This window comes from Schistocerca americana, chromosome 2, assembly GCF_021461395.2.
Source record: "Schistocerca americana isolate TAMUIC-IGC-003095 chromosome 2, iqSchAmer2.1, whole genome shotgun sequence".
In the NCBI taxonomy this organism is placed as follows: Eukaryota; Metazoa; Arthropoda; class Insecta; order Orthoptera; family Acrididae; genus Schistocerca; species Schistocerca americana.
Window position 1 is genome coordinate 997,964,814 of NC_060120.1, and position 27,346 is coordinate 997,992,159.

A 27,346-nucleotide genomic window follows, 5' to 3' on the forward strand; every position below is an offset into this window, starting at 1 on the left:
ATCCACGCCACTGCGTAAATTTTGATAAATAATCAGCATTGGCGGCCGAAGACTTCCGGCATATGAAGTCAGCCTCATTCTGCCAACGGCCTTGTCAAAGAGGGCGGAGGAGCGGATAGAGGTTCAGGGCACTCTCTTGTCCTAGGGGTGGGAAATTGCCCCTAAAGGCGGAAGAATCAGCAATGATCAACGACATGAGGATGCAGAAGGCAATGGAAACCACTGCATTAAAGACACGCAACGTGTATCCACAGGACATGTGGCCTGTAATTGAAGAAGTGTCATGATGATCTCTCCATTGGCAAAAGATTCCGGAATAGTCCCCCATTCGGATCTCCGGGAGGGGACTGCCAAGGGGGAGGTTACCATGATAAAAAGATTGAATAATCAATGAAAGGATAACGTTCTACGAGTCGGGGCGTGGAATGTCGGAAGCTTGAACGTGGTAGGGAAACTAGAAAATCTGAAAAGGGGAATGCAAAGGCTCAATCTAGATATAGTAGGGGTCAGTGAAGTGAAGTGGAAGGAAGATAAGGATTTCTGGTCAGATGAGTATCGGGTAATATCAACAGCAGCAGAAAATGGTATAACAGGTGTAGGATTCGTTATGAATAGGAAGGTAGGGGAGAGGGTTTGTTACTGTGAACAGTTCAGTGACCGGGTTGTTCTAATCAGAATCGACAGCAGACCAACACCGACAACGATAGTTCAGGTATACCTGCCGACGTCGCAAGCTGAAGAAGAACAGATAGAGAAAGTGTATGAGGATATTAAAGGGTATTGCAGTATGTAAAGGGGGACGAAAATCTAATAGTCATGGGCGACTGGAATGCAATTATAGGGGAAGCAGTAGAAGAAAAGGTTACAGGAGAATATGGGTTTGGGACAAGGAATGAAAGAGGAGAAAGACTAATTGAGTTCTGTAACAAGTTTCAGGTAGTAATAGCGAATACCCTGTTCAAGAATCACAAGAGGAGGAGGTGTAATTGGAAAATGCCGGGAGATACGGGAATATTTCAATTAGATTACATCTTGGTCAGACAGAGATACTGGACTGTAAGGCGTACCCAGGAGCAGATATAGACTCAGATCACAATATAGCAGTGATGAAGAGTAGGCTGAAGTTCAAGACATTAGTCAGGAAGAAGCAATACGCAAAGAAGTGGGATACGGAAGTACTAAGCAATGACAAGATACGTTTGAAGTTCTCTAACGCTATAGATACAGCAATAAGGAATAGCGCAGTAGGCAGTACAGTTGAAGAGGAATGGACATCTCTAAAAAGGGCCATCACAGAAGTTGGGAAGGGAAGCATAGGGACAAAGAAGGTAGCTCCGAAGAAACCATGGGTAACAGAAGAAATACTTCAGCTGATTGATAAAAGGAGGAAGTACAAACATATTCCGGGACAATTAGGAGTATAGAAATACAAGTCGCTGAGGAATGAAATAAATTGGAAGTGCAGGGAAGCTAAGACGAAATGGCTGCGGGAAAAATGCGAAGACATCGAAAAAGATATGATTGTCGGAAGGACAGACTCAGCATACAGGAAAGTCAAAACAACCTTTGGTGACATTAAAAGCAACGGTGGTAACATTAAGAGTGCAACGGGAATTCCACTGTTAAATGCAGAGGAGAGAGCGGATTGGTGGAAAAAATACACTGGAAGCCTCTAGGGGGAAGACTTGTCTGATGTGATAGAAGAAGAAACAGGAGTCGATTTAGAAGATACAGGGGATCCAGTATTAGAAACACAATTTAAAAGAGCTTTGGAGGACTTAAGGTCCAATAAGGCACAAGGGATGGATAACATTCCACTAGAACTTCTACAATCATTTGGAAAAGCGGGAAGAAAACGACTATTCACGTTGGTGTGTAGAATATATGAGTCTGGCGATATACCATCTGACTTTCGGAAAAGCATCATCCACACAATTCCGAGGACGGCAAGAGCTGACAAGTGCGAGAATTATCGCACAATCAGCTTAACAGCTCATGCATCGAAGCTGCTTACAAGAATAATATACAGAAGAATGGAAAAGAAAATTGAGAAAGCGCTAGGTGACGATCAGTTTGGCTTTAGGAAAAGTAAAGGGACGAGAGAGGCAATTATGACGTTACGGCTAATAATGGAAGCAAGGCTAAAGAAAAATCAAGACACTTTCATAGGATTTGTCGACCTGGAAAAAGCGTTCGACAATATAAAATGGTGCAAGCTGTTCGAGATTCTGAAAAGAGTAGGGGTAAGCTATAGGGAGAGACGGGTCATATACAATATGTACAACAACCAAGATGGAATAATAAGAGTGGACGATCAAGAACGAAGTTCTCGTATTAAGAGGGGTGTAAGACAAGGCTGTAGCCTTTCGCCCCTACTCTTCAATCTGTACATCAGGAAGCAATGATGGAAATAAAAGAAACGTTCAGCAGTGGAATTAAAATACAAGGTGAAAGGATATCAGTGATATGATTCGCTGATGACATTGCTATCCTGAGTGAAAGTGATGAAGAATTAAATGATCTGCTGAACAGAATGAACAGTCTAATGAGTACACAGTATGGATTGAGAGTAAATCGAAGAGAGACGACGGTAATGAGAACAGCGAGAAACTTAACATCAGGATTGATGGTCACGAATTCAGTGAAGTTAAGGAATTCTGCTACCTAGGCAGTAAAATAACCAATGACGGACGGAGCAAGGAGGACGTATGGCAAAAAAGGCATTTCTGGCCAAGAGAAGTCTACTAATATCAAATGCCGGCCTTAATTTGACGAAGAAATTTCTGAGGATGTACGTCTGGAGTACAGCATTGTATGGTAGTGAAACATGGACTGTGGGAAAACCGGAACAGAATAGAATCGAAGCACTTGAGATGTGGTGCTATAGACGAATGTTGAAAATTAGGTGGACTGATAAGGTAAGTAATGAGGAGGTTCTATGCAGAATCGGAGAGGAAAGGAATATGTGGAAAACACTGATAAGGAGAAGGGACAGGATGATAGGCCATCTGCTAAGACATGAGGGAATGACTTCCTTGGTACTAGAGGGAGCTGTAGAGGGCCAAAACTGTAGAGGAAGACAGAGATTGGAATACGTCAAGCAAATAATTGAGGACGTAGGTTGCAAGTGCTACTCTGAGATGAAGAGGTTAGCACAGGAAGGGAATTCGTGGCGGGCCGCATCAAACCAGTCAGTAGACTGATGACAAAGAAAAATATAAAACTGGAGCTTCAGTGCCAATTGTTAGTAGTTTAAATATGTAATATGTAATGTACCATGACATGAAAATAAACATCATAAACGAGTATTATCCGCTTGAACAAAGAAATTAGTCTCTTTGAAGCTATGGAGTCAGTCACCACAATCTAGATTCTTATGAGCTCTTTAATTTTGACCACAGAAACTTGAATGTATCTAAAGCATATTGCTTCTTCCATTTCGTGGCACATTCTGTCTGGCTTATTTGCTTCTACGCAGTTCGTAAATAAAGCCAAAGGAAGATATTGCCGGTAGAGCAAGAGCTTGAATTCCAGGCATATCATTCTACAATGGTTGGAACTTCAATAGGGGCAACTATTTATTTACAGCTCGTACAAAATAGATACGTGTTTCAAAGTTTTACTGACCTTCAAAGCAGTCACCAGAATTGTGTATAACTCGTTGCCAGCGATGCGAAAGTCATAGAATAGTCCTAACAGTGCCAGTTGTATTGACAGTTCGAGCGGCACGTTCTATTGCCCGACGAATTTGTAGCAGTTCTGAAACGAATGCCGTGAAGTGTTTCCTTCAGTTTAGAAATCGAGTTGAGCTCACTAGGGCTTAAGTCTGGAGAATGCAGTAGGTGGTATCACACTTTCCAGCACCATCGGTCAAACAAATCACTAACAGCAAGCACTGTACGTGCTTGAGCATTGTCCTGCAAAATGATGGTCAAGTCTTGCAGAAAGTGTCATCACTTCTGTCTCTACGCTGTTCATTCTTTGGAACACAACTTACGACCAGTATAGTCTGTGTGGTGTCACCGCCAGACACCACACTTGCTAGGTGGTAGCCTTTAAATCGGCCGCGGTCCGGTAGTATACGTCGGACCCGCGTGTCGCCACTATCAGTGATTGCAGACCGAGCGCCGCCACACGGCAGGTCTAGAGAGATTTCCTAGCACTCGCGCCAGTTGTACAGCCGACTTTGCTAGCGATGGTTCACTGACAAATTACGCTCTCATTTGCCGAGACGATAGTTAGCATAGCCTTCAGCTACGTCATTTACTACGACCTAGCAAGGCGCCATTATCATTTGCTATTTATCTTGTGATGTATGTACCGTCAGACCGATGTTCACCAATTGTGGATTAGAGTTAAGTATTCCAGCAGCTACGTACGTTATTGGCTGTATTAATTACCTTATCCAGTTCAAGACCTCACGCCAGCCTGCGTGAGCTTAAACGCGTGCCTTTCGGCTTCACCTCCTAGTGGCTTGGCTGTCTTGCCAAGTCACAACAGTCTGAAACGGAAATTAGGTTTCCAATAAGTTCTGTAGTGGATACAACAGATTTAGTTAGTTTTATACTCCTAATTTGGTTCGGACAACTTTATAATCACACCAAACCAACTTTTAGCCAGTCCGTAGAGCCGTCACCCTAATATCACATAATATTTCTCTAGGCTCAGTAACTGCACAGTTCGAAGACAAATGGCGTCCATTATTTTTAGGTATCCTATATCCAGCTGAGACCACTCACTGATGATTTCAGTCCGTAGTACTGTCAAATTACAGAGATACGTTTCACCCACTACTGCAAATGGTGCTGGCTCAGTGTTCAGTGGTACCAGAATGTGTGCATTCTGCGGAGTTATACTGTTATTGATTCATTTGTCACGGTTATTAGTGATCAGGTGACCCTCAGGCGGCCTGTCTGTGCACCCTGTGTTTTGTCCCTGTGGGTAGTAACTGTGCTAGTACTGGTTTTCAATGTCTGTATTTTTCAGTATCTATAGATTGCTATATAATGACATGATTGCATGTCCCAAGGAAAAGACACTGTCGATGTTCTTCAGCAGTATTAAGTTGAAGAAATGCATTTCCAAATTGCATGCATGACTGATTGACATTATATAGTGCTCTACAACATTCTGAAATACAGAGATTGAAAACTCAGCAATGCAAATACGACGAGAATAACTATGTCTCGACCTGTGTGGGAATTAAATGGGAAGGTGTGCGAGCGGCAAGCTGTTATTTAAGGAAGTTTGGATGTCTCCAGCAGGCAGCATGGATAACCAGAGAGGTTATACCTAGCACTCGCAATAAGAGGGAACTCCGGGTTCGAGTCCCAGTCCGGCACAAATTTTCATGTTACTAATCACTTGTATATCTGATGTACGATTGTATTTGCAATTTCCGAATACATTTTGTCAGTAACTGCGACAGATTGCAGGGCACTCTCACATTTGCAATGGTGTTATGCTGCTTAATGTTCTTAGGGAAGATGGTCGTTATTACTAGGTTGCTATATTGGATATGATCTGACTTCATTCAAATGATGAAATCGTTGTCAGTGGTTAACGCTCTTGCTTGTGTGCTCCAGTGAAGGAATAGCGGTAAGCTTTACCTGCATTCAAAGGAAGACGGTACCGAGTAAATTGACTGAAGTAAAAGCGTATGACGGCTGAGGGACGAAGAGAGTGTTTTTTCAGCGGAACCTGGGTGAAAACGTTTGTGCAGACACATTGGATGGCGGCAGTCGGTCATCGGCTGCGCCCAGGTAGGCTGACTAGCGACGAAGACTCGCTGAAGCTACGAGCAGAGCACTGACGACTGGCAATAAAGTAGAGGATGGGCCCTTGTCAGATAGAAAGCCGATGAGACGACTGTTACTGCGAATTTCTGTGGGACATGTCAGTGGCTCCCAGACGTCCAGACTCTGCTACAAAATACAGTTGTGAAGGCACTAGTCTTTCAGCGAGTTTATGGTAATTCTTTGGAAAGTTCGAAACGGACACGACAGGGGAGACAACGATATTTCTATGGAGGGCTCTGCTTCCATACAGGTCACGCCTTTCTCAAAGACCCGGCGTAAACATGTGGGAAAGAGGGCGCGAGGCTGAATCTTTTTTCCTTTTCTGAGAATTAATTTTTAAAGTCGCTGGTTGATCGAATCTGTGTATGCAGAGCAAGGGGAGCAGCTTCGAATGCCACACTCCAGCTCGTGATTGGTTTGTGCTAAAGTGGTAGTAGTCTAAGATGTATATGTGCTATGCTACCGAGCTGGCGAGGAAAGCTGAGAGAAGGAGAAGAACTTTTACCGACGTTTCACTAGTAAAGAACGGCAGGTTTTTACCTAAACGGTGAGACTTACGTCCTTTGCTAGTGTGCCAGTTAGAGCCTGTGCCAGTCACTATCTGAACAGTCAGAGGTACTGCTTCCTGAATCACGCACACAACGAGTGACGCATGCATGTACTTACTTGTTTCGAGTCGGCCGTCTAAACATTTGGCGTATTCTGTCACACATAGTCGAGTCAAGGTGTCAAATTGGTTTGGCAGACCAGCAAACGGGTCCACCTGTACTCTGGAATGCACTGGGCTTTCAGAGGCTCTTAGGGAAGTACCTGCATTCCGAATTAGCCGAACGCGAGACCACATTTTATTTGCATGCTTGTGGGCACGTGCTTTTGACAACAGATTGTCGCTGTCCATGACTGAAGCCGCCGAGCGCATCGTGGTGTGCCGCCCTGACTAGCAGGAGGGTAAAGTATTCGCTGATACGGCGTTGGGCTCCAATATGCGCTCCGCAGCACCATTTTCATTGGGACCATATTTTTCTTTATGGAATAGTCGAGTATTTATCTTTGATAGTAACGTAGTTTTTGGGCTGTACCACAGATTCAAATGTATGAAGTCAGATAAAGCGACTAGTTCTGGTTAGTGTCGTGTTTTGATCCCTAGCCAATCGCTTTGTTCACCATAGACCACATATTGTTGAACGCGTTTGTCAAATAAAAAAAAATGTTTGGGGGGCGTTTCTTTAGCCATCTTTTGTCATGTGATGTTAAGAATGAATAAATCAACAGTTATTTAGACCACAACTCCTCCCAGTATTCTGACTAAAATTACCTTTGTCATTGTATTAAAGTCTTGATTGAAACTGAAAGAGCTGATCCTGGCAGAGCGAGTGAGGCACACCAGAAGTTCGTGCGAAAGAGAAGAATGGAAGAAACGTAGTGTAATGTCTCTTGCAACGGTCTCTCCACGATATTTTCAGTAATTTTATAAATTATATAACTCAGTACATATCTCGAAATATCTCTTCTTATCTTACCGATAATCAGTGCAAAGTAGTTTCACGCCCAATTATTCCTTGGAGCGTCCATTTACTCCATGGAACAGCTGCTCTGCTATCTATGTTTTCTCTTATGAACAAAGAATGGAGGACTTCTTGCCGATTAGTCGTGAAAGGAGGATGTATATGTATGTATTGTTGGGCTAGTCGCCATCTTGATGAGATTGTGTATGAGAAGGAATTTAATACATGAACTAAACTAAAGTAAGTGTGTTCGCGTATTATTTAACTGTTTATTATTGACAGTGTCTGCTTACTACGCTGTGTTGCACGGGATCAGTGGGGAACGTCTGATTTACACTGGACGAACCTGCTGATTTGTATGCTCAAGATATCCAGTTACTTCAAATTAATGGGCTAACACGGTCTTACCAGCAGATCTCCGGTTTTCCCCACGTGATCACCGAAAGGTAATAATTAATACAAATGTTTCCAGGAGATCGACTGACAATTTTCGTCGCACCGAGACTTCGAAATTGCTTCACTGCATTATGGAATTTAAGTTAAGCTCAATTTAATCAGGATAGAACAGTATTGAACTGTGTGAATGTGATAAGCCTGCTTTGTGATTGAAAATTCCCTTAATATACGCATGTTTTTACTATCCTGATCAGTGAAGCTAAATCAGGCCGGTGTGAAAGAGGTTTTTAAACTTTTGATCCCACACAAAAAAAATATTAAATTTGGCTTCACTGTGACAGAGCTCATTTTTGAGCATTACTTATACATTGTGTGAATTTTATGTTGCATGTGCACGAGAGAAAAGAAGACGAGGCCTGTTCCAGAAGTCACAATTTCGCCACAACCTACGAGAACGTCGTTCAGGCCAGACAATATACAATTAAAATTTTGTAGATAGAAATTTAGAATAACTATTTAAATGTCTATCGGTTTGAATTAGATTGATTAAGTCAATGTTGGGTTGAACTGTAGACTGGAAGTGTTTATTATAAGTGAGTATAATGCAAAGTTTAGGTCAGTGATATTATTAACTAAGATGCGAGTGACTTTATATAGTTGTTGTTCTGTGTATTAATGGTTCTTACTAGGGCGGCTTATAAAATGGCAATGCAACAGCAGAGCGAATCACAACAGCCCTCAGCTGTTTCTGAGGTTAGTGAAACATTAGACGCTAGCTTAACTGAAGTAGTGCCTCGCGGCAGCATTAGTCAGGCCCCACAACAAAGTTTAAGTGTTTCGATGCCATCTGAGCAGGACGAAATAAACCCATTGACTGTAATCATGCAGCAGTTAACACTGTTAGCCAAAAATGTAACAGACTTAACTAAAGCGCAAATAGAGATTAAAAGGGAATTAACTAAAGCGCAAATAGAGATTAAAAGGGAAATGAATGAACAATTAGCAGCCAGTCAAGTGAAAGTCCAGGAGCAATTAGAAGCTAATCAAGCGGAATTAAATAATAAATTAGTTGAGAGTTTTCAGAAACTTGATGATAAACTAAATAAAACTGCGGAAGAATTGAAAATTCAGAATGAAAAGACAGAATTAAAATTAGCTGCTCAAATTGAGCAAGTCACTCAGCAGTGTAATGAAAATGCGAAGAAGTTACGCCTAGAGCTAACTGAGTATGTTGCTACTAAGCTTGACACTATTAAAGAGCAGGTCGAGTCCATCCCACAGATAGTTCAAGCACAAGAACAGATGCAATCTTCTATGGCGGTAATTCCGGTATTAGTTGAAGTTCAAGATGAATTAAAGCAACAAGTAAATGAGATGTCAGCAGATATGCAGGATTTGAGACAATGACAAGACAAGATCCCGAAGGACATCCAAAATTTGGATAAATCCATAAATAACATAAAGGAGAGACAAGACGAGGTTGATCATAAGGTAAACATTCTCGCGGGAAAATTCTTGCAGTTTAGTTTAGAAAGGCAAAGCATTTCTTCAGACAATATTGAACATACGGGCAGACCAGCTAAACAATTTATGACCGAGAGTTCTGTAGAAAATTTATTTAATAAAGGTTTTCGAAAAGCCGAAGAACAACTAGGCGAAGAACTTCAGCAATGGAAAGAAAACATTGAGAGATCTTTAAATCTATCTCGAGAAGATTTGTGTTCCACGCAAGAAAATGAACCCATAACAAGATCTATCAATGAAGCTACATTATTTACCCGACCAAGTACAAACAGGGACATTAATGCACACGTCCGTTTTTGCAATCAACATCAATCACAACACTATGAGGGTAGTCATAATGACTGTAATTGTAAAAGCAATACTGAGGAGAAAATGTTGAAACAACTTCAATTCCAGATCTACAACCCAGACAAGAAAAATGTTCATCCTGTAGTGTTTATAAGAAGTTTTAGGGGAGTATTGCCAAAAAATTGGAGTGAGTGGCAAAAGGTTAGTTTCGTGACCGGTTATATTCAGGGGTTAGGAGCTATATGGGCATCTGATATGATATCAACTTGGGACACATATGAAGATTTTGAACGAGCATTTTTATCCAAGTACTGGTCTGAAGGAGTACAAGAACGTTTAAGGCAGGAGGTATTATACCCGGAACCTTTTTCCTTTTCACGTGGGTCTTTAAAGAAATACTTTGAGAAATATATAAACAAATCGCGGTATTGGGATAAGCCTATGCCTCTACAAGACGTGATTGGCATATTAAAATCTCGACTTCTGGCCAGCATCACAAATAGAATGCTGTATATTAATGAGCATGACCTTGACTCTTTCATGACTACGCTTGACACTGTAGATATGATCGAGGAAGATGAACATCGGCCAAGACAACCGGTTATGCCGAGGAGAGCGATTGAGGCGCCAAACGCAAACTGGAACGGAAACGGATTTAATAATTATTATACTAGGAATAGTCAGAGATTCAACGGAAATAATTGCAACGGAAATGGAAATTTCAATAACAGTGCTGCGAGGGCCAGATTCAGAGACAATCGAACGGGTCGCAGGTACAACCCAATGTTTGGAAATTCAAGAGATTATCAGAACCAGCAGTCTTCAAATAATAATAATGCGTACAGAAATTCTGACCCTAGATTTGAAGCCAATAACACAACCAGTCATCAACAACAACCAGACATAACAGAAGTAGTAGATAATTCAAGAGGAAATAATAATCGACATTTAAACTGAAGAGGGCCGCTTTATGCTTCGTATAGTCGGCCGGGGAATACAAAAGGGGCAAACCTGTTTTAACGAAATTAATTCCGTGGCAATGTTGAGATATAATGAAGGCGAATTAATGACAGATGAATTGACGAGAGACTTAGAGGCCTGTGTAGTCGAAGATAAAAGGGTTCCTGTGTCTGAGATCATCACAGAAGTGGGAGGAATTTTAAACAATGTTGTATTGGACACAGCTTCATCTACAGAGGTAGTATCCGGAACTTTGTTTCGCAGAATTAGTAAAATTAAGAAAATCCCTGTCCTACCAGTACAAAATTGCAGAGTTATAGGTGCAGTGGGAGCAAAATCCCGGAACGTCAAGATACAAACGCTTATAGAGATAAAATTGGGAAATGTGGCTAAACAATGCACATTCCTTGTAGTGGAAAAGTTGTTAGTAGATTGTATTCTTGGCATTGGAACTTTGCAAGCCTGCCATTGCAAGTTGGACTTGGTAGAAGGAAAGGTGCATTTTAAAATCGAAGATCAATTTGTTACATTGATCTTACTGAGAAAGGAGGCAGTGTATCAGCGATATTTCCGTGGTGCTGCTGTGCAGTTGATTTGTGCTGAAAATAATAATATGTACCGACTACCGATCAAGTCATTTCAAGAAGAGGATTTCAGACAAACAGTCGAACAGAAGATTGCCGAGTCAGATTGCCTAACGGATAGTCAGAGGGAACAATTATTCTATATATTAACAGAATATGAGTCAGTTTTCAATGAAAAGCCCGGAATTATTAGAGGATATGTTTGTACATTACAGATTAAGCCCCATAAGACATTTTGCCGCACACACTATCCCATTCCCTCGCGATTAAAACAACCAGTTCAGGAAGAGATACAAAAAATGTTAAACTGGAATCTTATTGAACCGTCGAACAGCCCATATTGTTCTCCGTTGCTTGTTGTACCAAAGCCAGGAGGAAAAGTTCGATTGGTATTAGATGCAAGGGAAATTAACAAAATTATAGTACCTGTGTGCACACATCCGGAGAACATCGATGAGTTAATACAGAAATTTCAAGATGTATCCTATTTAACCAGTATTGATTTGAGAAGTTCGTTCTGGCAAGTCCAGTTAGAAAAGAACTCAAGAAAATATACTGCTTTTATATATGGAGGGAGAAGCTATCAGTTCAAGGTCGTTCCGTTTGGTCTCAATATCAGCTCTGGAGTTTTTAGTTCTGCGTTGAACTATGCCCTAGGACCAGAACTACGTAGTCGAATAACAATTTTTGTGGACGATCTATTAATTGCCTCTAAGACTTGGGAGGAACATGTACAACTTATTAGGAGGATTTTTGCTGTGTTCAAACAAACTGGTATAACGGCAAATCTAAAAAAATCCCAATTTTCTCTACAGAGAATTAAATTCTTAGGATATGATTAATGCAAAAGGCATTCTTCCAACAGAGGCGAAGATTAGTGCGATGAAAAATTTTCCAACTCCAAGAAACAGAAGACAACTGAAAGGCTTTATAGGCTTGGCTTCATTTTTTCGTCGATTTATTAAAACTCAAGCAATGAACTCTGAAGCACTAAACTGGCTCCTGAGGAAAGATGAACCATGGCAATGGTCTAATGATTGTGAAAAGGCTTTTTGTGAAATTAAGGATCAACTGATAAATGCTCCGTTATTACACCACCCTGATATGAATGTCGGATTCTGTTTAGCCACTGATTCATCAGATGTGGGCTTAGGATCTTGCTTATTTCAAATTAGGTACATAGATGGTGTAAAAACCTTTAGTCCAATTGCATTTGCTAGCAGAGTTTTATCCACCTGCGAAAGAGCATATACCACTACGGAATTGGAAGTTTTAGCAGTTATTTGGTCTTTGAAATGGTTTAATTATTATGTATATGGCTCAAGGATAGCCGTTTATTGTGACCACCAATCACTAGCCTTTTTTCAAACTTGTAAGTTGCTGCATCCTCGCTTGTCAAGGTGGACGCTGGCGCTGCAAGAATATCAGTTTCAAATTATTCATGTAGCCGGAAAAGAAAGTATTATAGCTGACGCGTTGTCAAGATCTCCAGGAGGAATAACACCTGAACTGGATGTAAATAATAAGGCACAATTTCCAGTGCTTCTTCTTCAAGAAAATAATTACAAGTTGTATTATATTCATTTATGTAAGACAATGGCTCAGTTTCAGAAGAAGGATCGGCGATGGAATGCTATAATAGGACAATTCAATCAACAAAATCATACGTTCAATTTGGAATACTACCGGCTTGTGAATAATATATATTTTTTTTAAATCTGGGAAGACTGAGAATCCAAAGTGGTGTGTCTGCATACCTGAAGAATACGAACAACGATTAATTTGGTTTACACATTTGACCTGGGGTCACGTTGGTGTTGTAAAGTGTGCTAATAAGATTAGATATTATTGTTACTTTCCAAATATAAGGCGAAAAGTGCACAAATTCATACAGAAATGTGTTCTCTGTCAAAAGGCTAAGCCGGACAACAAGGGAAATAAAACTGCGCTTCACTCAATAATACCTGAAGCACCAAGATCACTTACATCATGTAATATTTGTGGACCACTTCCTAGAGCCAGAGGTGGTGTTAAGTACATAATTGGATTCTGTGATGTGTTTACAAAATAAACTATATCCCTTAAAATCAGCGACTGCAAGAGCTGCCGCAGTAAAGTTTGTAAATGACAACATTCCTCACGCAGTGATTCCAAAAATCTATAATCTCTGACAATGCAAAGATATTTTTGGAGAAAATTAGTATAACAACCAGGGATAAAACAGATATTGACATCTTGCTATCATCCACAAGGGAATTTAATTCAACGGGTTTTTCGAGAAATAAACAGATTCATGAGAACGTACTGTCATGATAAACAAACAACCTGGATAAACTATTTAACCCAGTTTGAGCAGATTTATAATAATTTACCACATAGTTCTACAAACTTTACCCCGAATGAACTGAAGTTCAGAGATAACGAAGGAAACTTTTGGGTAGATAACTTGCCTATACTCGAGGACACCAAAATGTCATGATGAGAAAAAAATTCGCAATGCTCTCATTAATATTACGGAGAAAGCAAGACAGCGAAAGGAAATCCATGATAGAAACATCAAACGGAGAAGGCACATCAAGTCATCAAGGTTGAAGAAGACCATCAGAAAATGGAATCTAATTTATACAGGTCCATATATAATAGTTGATATACCGAATACTAGTGCGGATTTATTAGCATATCCTGATTCTGGAAGAATGAAAGGATTATTTCCCCATGTAGACCTAAAGAGGTACTTTAAGGAAAGTGTTTCAAATTAAATGAAAAGTCTGTATGAAGAATTTGGGTGTTGAGAAAAAAATTGAAGTGCGAAGGACAATATGCCTCAGGTACTGTGATAGGTTAAATGACAGCATGCCAAGCATCTGTCATAGTTTAATGAACAGTAAGCGATTGCTTCTGTGATAGTATAGGAATATTTAGAAAAGTAAGTGGAACTGTAGCTATTGCTGCTGTGAAGACTTACGGTTTATTTGTCAACACGATGATCACCAAAGAAGCTTGTGCGTGTGAAATAATATACATTCAGGGAGTGTTAATCTCCAGTGAGAATAAGTTTACTGAAACTATGTGATCGAATACGGCGCTTGCGTGTGAAGTTAGTGTTTGTAAACTGACAGTTCACAGGAAACAAATGAACCGCGTTAGGAAATCAGAATCGATTGCTACTGTCCACAGATATAAAGACTCGCTGTTTCTTTTTTTTTTTTGGCATGAGCTAAATTCTATTCAAGAAAATTTAATTAACCAACTTAGTGTGTGTCTATAAAATTAGAGTTAATAAGAAAGTTCTTCATTGAATTTGTAATAATGTGTCATTTTCCAGTTGGATTTGTTTATTGTTATATTGCATTCATATAAGTTCATGAGAAAATGCGGCATTTGGAGTATAAAAGAGAAAAATTTGACTGTCAATAAATACTAATTAAGATTAATTTCAGCTGGAGTGGTCAGGCAGCAAGACTTAATTAAACGTTCTCTTTCAGCAAAATTTCGTTTTAATCATGTACGAGTAAGATATAATTTGTTTTGGAAATTGTCTCAAATAATAAAGTTTTTAATATTCTGACATGCTATCCACATTCGTACTTGAAACCAAATTAGGAAAGATTCACATCTACTTCCACCTGGAAAAGCCAACGAAAAAACAAATTAAATAAATAAATAATTAGAACCAGGATTAGAACCTTTCTGCTTACTCAAGAAGATGGATGAAATTATTCATGTTTTCAAAATTGTTTTCCGATCTGGAGTTGTGATATTGTGCAACTACAGTATCGATTAAGACACCTACGGGTGGAAAGTATAAGACGAATGGATTTTCCCATTCCTCAGATGGAAGATTGGATGGATCAGGTCCATATTTGAGTTCAAAATGAATCTGGAAAATTCGACCAACCCTTCTCTTCCAGGAATCTTAAATAGTTGACCATTCCTTAGACGAATTTCGACTGTTTCGTGCCTTAATCCTGAGTACCTGTTCCTGAGGTTCCTTCTGGTCTCTCAAATCAGTTACGTCTCCTGTCCGGTACGCCAATGCGATGCCTGTCCTCCGTGCCGTGTCCCATGTTCCTGTTCGAACAGTTTCACCGCAGTTCAGCAAGACATCGATGAAGAAAATTTTTCAGAAGATTGTAAAAAAAAATTTGCATGTGTGAAGATTTATTTTTGGCTATGAGGCAGATTTTATCTTTCCTATGAATTCTAGAATATCTCTCAAATTTCTAAATTATTCTGTCTTTCCTATCATCTGTGATACCTAGTTGGGGTCTAAGCCTCCAGGTTTTCCGGGGTTTCCCTGTGAAGGCCAGTTCCTGAATAGGTAGACCTGATTAACAGCTATATAAGTCCATCTTCTCTGGTTGTGTACGTGGGATGCGGGTATGCCCAAGTACACGTGAAAGCAACAACTAGGTATCTAGGTAACGAAGATACCAAATCTCTTTCAATTCTTGTAATCAAAAAATTCTTACTAACTTCTTAAAATTTATAGGAACGTATGTTCCACAAATTCTAACGAGTTAGCTAAGCCAATAGTTAGCTCGCAAAGTGGATACATATCAACTTTGCTCGCTGCGAGGGGCGATGTAATGTCTCTTGCAGCGGTCTCTCCACGATATTTTCAGAAATTTTATAAATTATATAACTCAGTACATATCTCGAAATATCTCTTCTTATCTTACCGATTATCAATGTAAAGCAGTTTCACGCCCAATTATTCCTTGGAGCGTCCATTTACTCCATGGAATAGCTGCTCTGCTATCTATGTTTTCTCTTATGAAAAAAGAATGGAGAACTTCTTGCCGATTAGTCGTGAAAGGAGGATGTATATGTATGTATTGTTGGACTAGTCGCCATCTTGATGAGATTGTGTATGAGAAGGAATTTAATACATGAACTAAACTAAAGTAAGTGTGTTTGCGTATTATTTAACTGTTTATTATTGACAGTGTCTGCTTACTACGCTGTGTTGCACGGGATCAGTGGGGAACGTCTGATTTACACTGGACGAACCTGCTGATTTGTATGCTCAAGATATCCAGTTACTTCAAATAAATAGGCTAGCACGGTCTTACCAGCAGATCTCCGGTTTTCCCCACGTGATCACCGAAAGGTAATAATTAATACAAATGTTTCCAGGAGATCGACTGACAATTTTCGTCGCACCGAGACTTCGAAATTGCTTCACTGCATTATGGAATTTAAGTTAAGCTCAATTTAATCAGGATAGAACAGTATTGAACTGTGTGAATGTGATAAGCCTGCTTTGTGATTGAAAATTCCCTTAATATACGCATGTTTTTACTATCCTGATCAGTGAAGCTAAATGAGGCCGGTGTGAGAGAGGTTCTTAAATTATTTATTCCACAAAAAAAATATTCAAGTAGCATTGCAGTGAAATGTCGCTCATATCTTGAGCGTTTTTTTATGTTTGTTTCAGCGGCTGGAGCGAAAAATTTATACACCAACCTGAGAAATTTGTGTGTCAGTTCAAGCAAAAAAAAAAAAAAAAAAAAAAAAAAAAATGGGAGCAGACTGATGACATCGGTACTTAATCAGCGTAAGTGATACCATAGCGCCTAAGTAATGGGGAAGACTAGTACCTTCAGTAGTTCGTATGTTTTCTTTATAGTAATTGCGTTGCATGAATAAGTAGTAGACTTAGATGGTGGAAGAATGACTGAAGTGAATGTGTAGTCTAAGCCAGCTTAGTACTTTGAGTGGCATGAAAGGTTGTGGGGAATTAACACTACACTATCATATATAACAATGCCTCACCAATACTTAAGATTATAAAGATTTAGATACAGAAAATTAGTCATTTAAAATTATTGCTGTAATACAATGAAAGTATAATTGTATAACTTACTAAGATTTTATTTTTGTAAAAAAGCTCTGTAAACCATTTCCTTCTTTTACTTTTCTTGGAGTAATCATGTAAAGCAATCTTTTTCAATTTGGTTGTAATTTTCTCTGTATTTCTGCTGTTAACATATTTGCAAAAAAACGGCACTAAGCCCACATCCAAGCATTGTACAGACTACGGGAGCTGAGTGTATGGCGACGTATCATGCAGTTGGAGAGGTTACTGACAGCGGGGCGCCCATAGCTGCTGAGCAGATGGGGCACCAAGGAATGAAGTGGCAGTTACAGTCATCCACCAGCCCTGAGAGACGGGGTTGGCACAGTAGGTGGCAGTGACCCACATAGCGACTGCAGGGCAGCTGGTCGTCATGACATCATCGGGCTACATGAATGGAGGCAGGTGCGGATGTGCCTCTGCACGCCACAAGCTGTCAACAAAGGGCTGATGCCCTGGTGGAATACGAGCACTTTCGCTGCCGCTTCTGCCTTCCGAGGTCCCGAGGGACCTACTGCTGGAGGGCGGGCGAGCGCGCGCGCTACTGGGACGCTGTACTGTACATGAGGAGTGAAATGGGTAATCCATCTTGGCAAACTCATCCCACATAACTGCCACATTTAACCTCTTACATGACATGTGTAGTGCTGTGTTTATACGTGTGACAACTGTAAATTTAAAAAGTCCGGCTGCCTAATGACCTTTGAGGAGAGAGCTGTAGGAGGTATTTGTTGTTTTCAATTAATTTGTCTTATATGTACCTTTCTGTTTTTATTTTTACAAGATTTCATGTATTTTCTGTGTTTCCTTACCAACTTTTCTTTTTTTCTTTTAATTAACTCATGTATTTTCTTCCGTTTTGTGTGGATTATCTTCTTTTATGTTACTTTTATGTTGTTTGTCCTGTTGACACTTCCGTCTTTGTACTAAAGGAAGATTCCCGGGTTCGATTCCCGGGTTCGATTCCCGGCGGGGTCAGAGATTTTCTCTGCCTCGTGATGACTGGGTGTTGTGTGATGTCCTTAGGTTAGTTAGGTTTAAGTAGTTCTAAGTTCTAGGGGACTGATGACCATAGCTGTTAAGTCCAATAGTGCTCAAAGCCGTTTGAACCATTTTTTACTAAAGGAAGAGACTGAGACATTTTAAAGAAATAAGCTAAAGAGATGAGACATGCCACATGAAGAGCATGATTCTTTTGTAATGGGTGAGTGTGAGAACATTTGTGATCGATGTTCTGTCAAGGAATGAATGCAGCCATGTGTATAATTGCGCTGGGGTAGCAATTTTCCTTGGGGAAGAGAATATCCAAAACAACAATATTATATTCTGGTTATAGAAATACCCTCCCCTCGCCCCAGTTTTAAGATGAATGAGTAGACTAATGTCTGCATGACCCTGTAACCGTTTAATAGCCTGGGTCCACAAGAATATAACCTGATTGTATGCTTATCACATTGTCATTTCTCACTTTGATTTTTTAGGCATGCACCAGAGAGTGTATGTATGACCCCTGGTGGATTGTGGTAAGGACAGGGTATAGCATTGTGCTGGGATTTATGGTAAAAAAAAGATTGATTCATGTTTATTTCTTTGATAATGACCCAACTAAAGGGACACAATTTATTCTGTTCTGTGTTACACTAACCATTTTAAAGTGTGACACTCCGCAAGAATAAATTTGAAAGGAACAGGGAGATTGTGAGAGATTGCAGGGCACTCTCACTTCTGATATGGTGTTATGCTGCTTAATGTTCTTAGGGAAAATGATCTTTATTACTTGGTTGCTACACTGGATACGATCTGATTTCATTCATATGATGAAATGGTTGGTAGTAGTTAACACTCTGACTTGTGTGCTCTAGTGAAGGAATAGCGGTAAGCTATACCTGCGTTCAGAGGAAGAGGGTGCTGGGTTAATTGGCTGCAGTAAAAGTGGACGGCAGCTGAGGGACGAGGAGAGCGTTTTTTTTTTTTTGTTTTTTTGTTTTTGTGGAACCTGGGTGAAAATGTTTGTGGACTGCCCAGCCTATTGTGCAGACACATTTGATGGAGCCAGACAGTCGTCAACAGTGCCCAGGAAGTGTCTGGACACTCTTCACTGTGGCATTTGCTTTGTATTTGATTTGAATTTCTTACAATATACTCCTACATTGATGAATTACCTTTGGCCTCAATTGTCAATAAAATTACCTTGTCCTTATGCGGGTTCCTTTTCTGCAGTGCGTTTCGTTTGGGAATAGGGTCGGGTCAGCAAGGCCAGTTGCGTGTCATCTGAGTGTTTGTCAAATAAGGGACATAAGCGTGAAGAATTGTAAAAATGATTGTTGACGTTTCCGAAAACAGCATGTTGATTATGAAGGTGTAGGAGAAAGGGCAATGGTTCGTCATGGAAATCTTTGAAATGAAGGTCCTGAATCTGTCTCCATGGTAACCTGAATGAATGGCGCAAATAATATACAATAAACACCACCAATCACCACAGAACCATCTACAGCATGACCTACACACACACACACACACACACACACACACACACACACACACACATGGCAGATGAAACGCCTTGTTGGGCTATCGGTGCTCTGGAAGCCGGGTACCATTTGAAAAGGCGAATTCCCGCCTCGTTGCACTATACTAAACTCTAGTCAACAACAGCCCAATTCCTGTGTCGTTTGGTTCCTTGAAATCATGCAGTTTTATGTGACTGCTCCACAGCATGGCCCTTCGCCACGTATCCAATTCCAGATGTACACGACATGCAGTTCCCAATGTAAAATCGGAACCCTTAGTGGAGCTCTTTGTTTTCCGTCTCGCCATCTGCCTGTTAAAACTAGTGTTCCTCAGGAACGGATAGTGGTATGAAGCTGAAATTTATGTCAAATACTAAGGCCTACCGTCTCTTGAATGTGTAAAATATTTAAGCATCTAAGTCAATGCAATCAAAAGATACGGCCTTTTATTAAGTCCGCTTTTTCTCAGGAACTGGTACAGGTATGAAGGTGGAATTCATGTTAAATACTATCTACGGTCCGTCGGCTGTGTACAAATTTTAGCTTCTAAGTCAAAGCAGCTAAAAGATACTGCCATTCTGTCACATATTTTGATACTAGCAAATCCAATAATGAAAACTTGTAGATGAACTAATCCAGCCATCGAAGGGAAATTAGGTGAAAGAATTCTTGCAGTTGGAAATTTTTGTACACTGATGTGGATAAGAGTCGTGAACAACATAGTAAAAGTCCTCATAGATGGGGGTGTGAGCGTTGGGGTCGGGATGCCTTAAAAGGCCACCTTTTAATGTTTTTCTTGAATAAGTCCAAAACCGCAGCTTATAATGAAAGTGTTTCCCTCTACAAAATTAAACTGTATTCGATTTCCTACAATCAAGGTTCTATTTATTTTTATCTGGGATTAATAGTTCCCACATTTCTGGATATAAAAAAACGCAGGTTATTTAATGGTGAAAATTACTGGCAAACGAAGTTAGTTAAGAACAAATATTAAATGTATATCCCACTTACAGCTGCAGTAAAGGCGTTTTAAGTGGTGAGTTGTGTTCTAGGATTTCAACAGGATAGAATGGAGGGGGATGGAGAGGGTAAGGTGAGTTGGGTGGAAGATAAGCCGCCGGATTGAGGTCATGCATTTCTCTCCTTCATGGGTCTGTAAACTGATGAACGAGCCGCTGATTCCCACTCTGTTTACCCCACTACGGCACAATACTCGTGTGCAGTTTTATTCCACTCATCTTTAAGGGCGGTTGTTTGGTCGGTACCGACATCGCTTTTCCTGCTGTATGCTTCGATGATCGCGGAATATTTCCCAGTGTTCAGTGATAAGATTACTCTATAGCACGTTATTCGCATGTTTTGGCTACTACGAACCACAACCAAGAACCTGATGTCAGCCAAATTTGCGCTATTCAGATCTGTTTCAGAAGACGGAGGAAAAAATTCCCCTTAGCGATCGCTTGCAGTTTTACACTACGACAGATACCACGAGGAGTATTACCACCGGTAAAAAAGAATACTGTAAACTTTATAATGCCACCAGAAATACTTCATCTGACTCACTGGGCTAGTCACGCAGACGCTTAAGATATTACCTATCTTCGAATATCGATCACAGAAAAATACTGTCAGAGTGAACTAAACTGTCACTGCACGAAGCACCTCAAAAGTGGAAAGTATTTTCATTGTAAAACCCTCTGGTAAGTTGTGAACTGTTACATGTTACCTGAACTACTGCACGAAGCTGAGATTTCTTCTGTGAACAGCACGCAGGTGTCTGGTAGGATATGAAAACGGTTTTACCAGTGGGAAGGTAAAGGCCAGTACGAGGGCTGTCATGTTGAAGAGGAACCCGAGAGTAACACAACAGCAATACCATTCACAGTTAAAATTTTCCAACACAAAATTTATTTAACAATTGGCAAGTTTTAATTGATACAGGATGTGTTTGCGATAATGAAATCTTAAGGAATATTTTCTACAGGTCTCACTCAACTTGAGCAATCTTTGATATACACTATGTGATCAAAAATATACGGACACCCCAAAAACATACGTTTCTCATATTAGGTGCATTTTGGTGCCACCTACTGCCAGGTACTCCATATCAGTGACCTCAGTAGTCGTTAGACATCGTGAGAGAGCAGAATGGGGCTCTCCGCAGAACTCACGGACTTCGAACGTGGTCAGGTGATTGGGTGTCACTTGTGTAATTCGTCTGACCGCGAGATTTCCACACTCCTAAACATCCCTAGGTCCATTGTTTCCGATGTGATAGTGAATTGGAAACGTGAAGGGACACGTACAGCACAAAAGCGTACAGGCCGACCTCGTCTGTTGACTTCCAGAGACCGCCGACAGTTGAAGAGGGTCGTAATAATGTGTCATAGTCAGACAACTATCGAGACCATCACACAGGAATTCCAAACTGCATCACGATCCACTGCAAGTACCATGACAGTTAGGCGGGAGGTGAGAAAACTTGGATTTCATGGTCGAGCGGCTGCTCATCACATCACGCCGGTAAATGCCAAACGACGCTTCGCTTGGTGTAAGGAGCGTAAACATTGGACGATTGAGCAGTGGAAAAACGTTGTGTGGAGTGACGAATAACGGTGCAAAATGTGGCGACCCGCTGGCTAGGTGTGGGTATGGCGAATGCCCAGTGAACGTTATCTGACAGCGTGCGTTAGTGCCAACAGTAAAATTCGGAGGTGATAGTGTTATGGTGTGGTCGTGTTTTTCATGGAGGAGGATTGCACCCCTTATTGTTCTGCGTCCCACTATCACAGTACATTTACGTTGTAAGTACCTTCTTGCTTCCCACAGTTGAAGAGGGGTTGGGGTTGGGTTGTTTGGGGAGGGGGGAGGGGTAGAGCAAACAGCGAGGTCATCGGCCTCATCGGATTAGGGAAGGACGGGGAAGGAAGTCGGCCGTGCCCTTTCTAAGGAACCTTCCGGTATTTGCCTGGACCGATTTCGAGAAATCAAGGAAAACGTAAATCAGAATGGCCGGACGCGGGACTGAACCGTCATCCTCCCGAATGCGAGTCCAGGGTGGTAGCCACTGCGCCCCCTCGCCTGCTGAAGAGCAGTTCGAGGATAGCGATTGCATCTTTCAACACGATCGAACACATGTTCATAATGCACGACCTCTGGCTGAGTGGTTACACGACAACAACATCCCTGTAATGGACAGGCCTGCACAGAGTCCTAACCTGAATCCCACGTTACACCTTTGGGATGTTTTGGAATGTCAACTTCGTGCCAGGCCTCACCGACCGACATCGATACCTCTCCTCAGTGCAGAACTCCGTGAAGAATAATCTGCCATTCCCCAAGAAACCCTCCAGCACCTGATTGAAGTATGCCTGCGAGAGTGGAAGCTGTCATCAAGGCTAAGGGTGGGCCAACACCATATTGAATTCCGCATTACCAATGGAGGGCACCACGAACTTGTTAGTCAATTTCAGTCAGGCATTGAGATACTTTTGATCACCTAGTGTATTTAAGATAATGATCTCTTAAAAAAGAATAAAAATGCTCTTGAAAACACTGTATCATAAATACATTTTACAAATCCCAAGAAATTGATATGTTAAGTAAGATGTTGCGGCTTCATGTTTAGCCATTATTGAGGCAACCAGCATCTAGAACTACTAGCAACTCCCTGAATTCATACCAAATCTTGAGGCTTACTTCCGTTAAGAGAATGGCTGATTTGTAAGATCAACAATGCCAACACAAATAAGAACGTTAGTCGTTTCATTTCAAAAACAACATTTCTCAAGATACACAACTCGCTAAAATCACAAAACTGACTAGCTATAATTTATTGAGATTAAAACGTACTTTAATCAATTTCGTGCACTCGCATTGAATGTAAGAAAATACTGCTAGCCGCGTACTTACATAAAGTTCAATTGCCAAGTCGTAAAGAAACTAAGCGAGGCACTTTAACAGAAACCTTTAAACATAGTAACCTTAACACTACTGTTATGCACTTAAAATAATCCATAATAATCGAAAACCAAGACGCCGACTCTTCACTCTCTGTCACAGCAATATTACAAATATGGTTACCGCAGTGTGCTGTTTCCTTCCTCCATCAACTGATCGGCCCAGATCATTTGGACCGCCATAAATAAATTGAAGTGCTTACCCAATAACAATGAGGGAAAGGCGATCAGTTACAAAGCCCGAGGAGTAGTGCATTAAAGCAGACTAAGTGTTCAACATTACTAAGAAGCAATAACTGGCCACACCGAAAGCTTGTATTGTTTAAAGGGGCGCTTGGCATGTGAGGATTGACACAAGGTTAAACTCCATTATCCGACAATAGTGAAACCTGCAAACCAAGTTAATGCCAGTCAGCACTAGCAAGGACTAATGTATGTAATTACAGATAGCACGACACGCAAGGGAGCTTTACATTTGTGAATGCTAATAGACTAGGTCATGTAATTCAGGTAAACAAACTATACCACAAAATCACATGCAAACGTATGCAATAGCTTACGACTCTTGTGAGACCTATAATCAGCATACACAGTTCCAAGAATCCAGCTCGATTCATCAGATCCAACTCGCCACATTACAAACAGTCGGTACACTCAAGGTTAACCGATGCACAAGAAGGCTAACCGTTTTCAAATGGTTCAAATGGCTCTAAGCACTATGGGACTTAACATCTGAGTTCATCAGTCCCCTAGACTAAGATCTACTTAAACCTAACTAACATAAGGACATAACACACATCCATGCCCGAGGCAGGATTCGAACCTGCGACCGTAGCAGCAGCGCGGTTCCGGACTGAAGCGCCTAGAACCGCTCGGCCACAGCCGCCGGCTCACCGTTTTCAGACACCGGAATTGGCCCCATTGGGCAGCGTACACGATGGCATCAGTAGTCACGAGGGCTCCACTTCACAGCTCCACGGCCCGCTTCATCGAAGGACAATCATAACCGGCCAAGACAGGAGCAGCCGACTGTGTCTCTACCCGACCTCGCCAAATTCTCACAAACACCTTCTTGCCGAATCAGTGCGACCCCTCGTATCGAGCGCCATCGCTCAGTAAATGTGACCTCAAGTATCATAGCCTGACATATCATCAGTTCGCTTCACCTTTGGCTTGATGCTTCCGGTAGAAATCTTAACTATCATCAAGCACGGAAGTAAGTTATATCGCAGAAGACACAGAGGGATACGATGTTGTGTACAGAACACACTTTACGTTTGGTAAACCACCGAGAGTGGGTCGACTTGGAAGACATTGCTTTCTGGAGTAGAAGAGAAAAATAGTCTTTGAAAGTCTAATTGTCCTGAATGTAAAGGATATCCACATACGTAGGCACGGTAATGGCAGAAACTAAATTCCAATGAGAAACTTCATAGCACCGTAAGCAAGCCTGCCTTACTGTAGTCCTGGTTACGTTGAAATTTCTTGTGCTTCCTTTTCAGTGTGGAGTCCAGGAGACTGTCACAGATAATCTTCTATCGACCCCTTCACCAAAACAATGTTCATATGCATTTCTACCATTGTTCGATCCAATGGGCGTGAACGTGATTTCCATAATCAAGTGGATGCTAATAGGCCATACATCACACTGACAAATGCTAGGCGTTCCCTCATATTGTGTATCGATTGATGCTAAAGCATTGTGAACCTGTCGACAGTCGGGTTTGCCCGTGACGAATTATGACAATCAATGTGCAGTACCATTGTAAGTGTAAGAGGGTGACAGAGGATTATTTACTAGGCGAATAACGCTTTTTTCACTAATGATGGCATAAACTGTAGTAAGAGTGAGGTTATGGGGAGCAACAAAGAACCGTTGTTGTTACAAGCAGTTACGGAAACGGCAAAAGTGGTATTCCGTTGTCTAATTAATAATTTATTTTCAAACCACTGTTACGACAACAGTGCCATTCGCGTTGGCATCGAAGAGAACTTGTTCACATTATAGAAAATTAGGGGAAAGAGGTTTCGCGGCAAAGCACACACTATTCTCTCCTTCCCATGAAGCAATCCAACACTTTAAAACACTATTTGCTTTCTGTTTGTAACATGCTCCATTGCAACTTTTGTAATACTTCATGTATTTATTGTGTGTGTGTGTGTGTGTGTGTGTGTGTGTGTGTATGTGGAATGGAGCGTAATGTTTGCGCTGTATGATGATAATTGTGATGATTATGAGTGAAGGTATACCGTGAAACACGATTCCGGCACACAGACTACTCCCCGGGAACAGCGCGAAGGCGGCCTCCAACCTTTCCGTTCATATCCGACGGATCACCGTCAACAGTGTCACATGCTCCGGCTTCATGAAACACTGCGGAGTGCTTTGGTATTTAAACTAGGACACTGGCGCAAAGTCTCGTTATCGGGAACTTTACGGCACCACCTCTTCTCCTCTTGCCGACCAAATACTGACAGGGGGAAAATTCTTTCCACCTCCGGGAATGGAATCCCTTGTCCCCGAGTATGAGCGCAAACGCACGGAGGCAGCTGACACGATCCTTTGCACTGATTACTTGTTAAAGCACTGCAAGATGATAGCAGTTCCACTGATTCGGAAGCACAAATTCCTCTTCCGTGATCATCTACGTTTTCGCCTGTATTCTGAAATTCGACCTTGCCGTGGGAGCTCATGAACTCAATGCGTCGAAGCTCCCATGATGATTAGTTCATAAACCTTTCTCAGCATCAGTCTCTGCTTGAATCGAACTCAGATCTGTCACTTTTGTAACTTTCTGTCCCGAAGAAGCTTTCGATATAAAATTTCAGATTATTTACTCTAACCAGTTAATTACACAGACCACGTCAAATCTTCGTCTTTCATAGTCTCTACCACGTCAATGTCACCAACGTACACACCTTGATGTTTCACCCATCTGCAGAGACGTCCAATGCTCCATCCTGTCTCCAATCCTACATCTTCTACACACAGACGATTCGCCAAACCTTACCTTTCATTCTGCCAACGGCCTTGCCGCAGGGATAATACCGGTTCCTGTCAGATCACCGAAGTTAAGCGCTGTCGGGCTGGGTTAGCACTTTTATGGGTGAACATCCGGTCTGCCGAGAGCTGTTGGCAAGCCTGGTGCATTCAGCTCTTGTGAGGCAAACTCAGGAGCTACTTGTTTCAGAAGTAGCGGCTCCGGTCTCTTAAACTGACATACGTCCGGGAGAGCTATGTGCTGACCACATGCGCCTCCATATCCGCATCCGGTGACGCCTGTGGGTGAGGATGACACGGCGGCCGGTCGGTTCCGTTGGGCCCTCCAAGGCCTGTTCGGACGGAGTTTAGTTTAGTTTACCTCTCATTCGTCTTTTGCACTATTGCAACGATACTTCCTTCCTTTCGTTCCTCTTGAATTTCCATCGACTCCCTACGCTACATCCCACCTGTCTCATGTCAGTAGAAGATCAATATCAAGGACCGCAACGACCAAGCCTCATATTATGTGATGCACCAGAATATATTTTCTATTCTATGACTTCGGTTTCTCCATTGAAACCTGTTTACCTTGAAAATTAATACCTCTTAGGCATCGAAGACAAAACCGAGGACTAAAAATGCTAATTGTCTCAACAAGGGGAATATCACCTTTAATTATCCTTTTCTTTAATTTATTAGCTATTGTAGGGGTTAATTCTGTTCTCCTCCATCGCGCACTCTGTGCTACTGTTCTCATCTTTACTTAAGTACTACACCAAACATCCTTCACAAATTGTTTTGCTCATTCTAGTTTTAGGCAGCCCCTTCTACTTGCACCCCTTAGTGCTGCTTCCAGTGTCTAATTAATTATCCCACTAACACTGAAACACATCCGGTTTTTCTGGCGGACTTGTTTGTTACTTGCGCATGCAAGTGCATTACTCGTTGGTTCGCCGGCCGCGGTGGTCTAGCGGTTCTA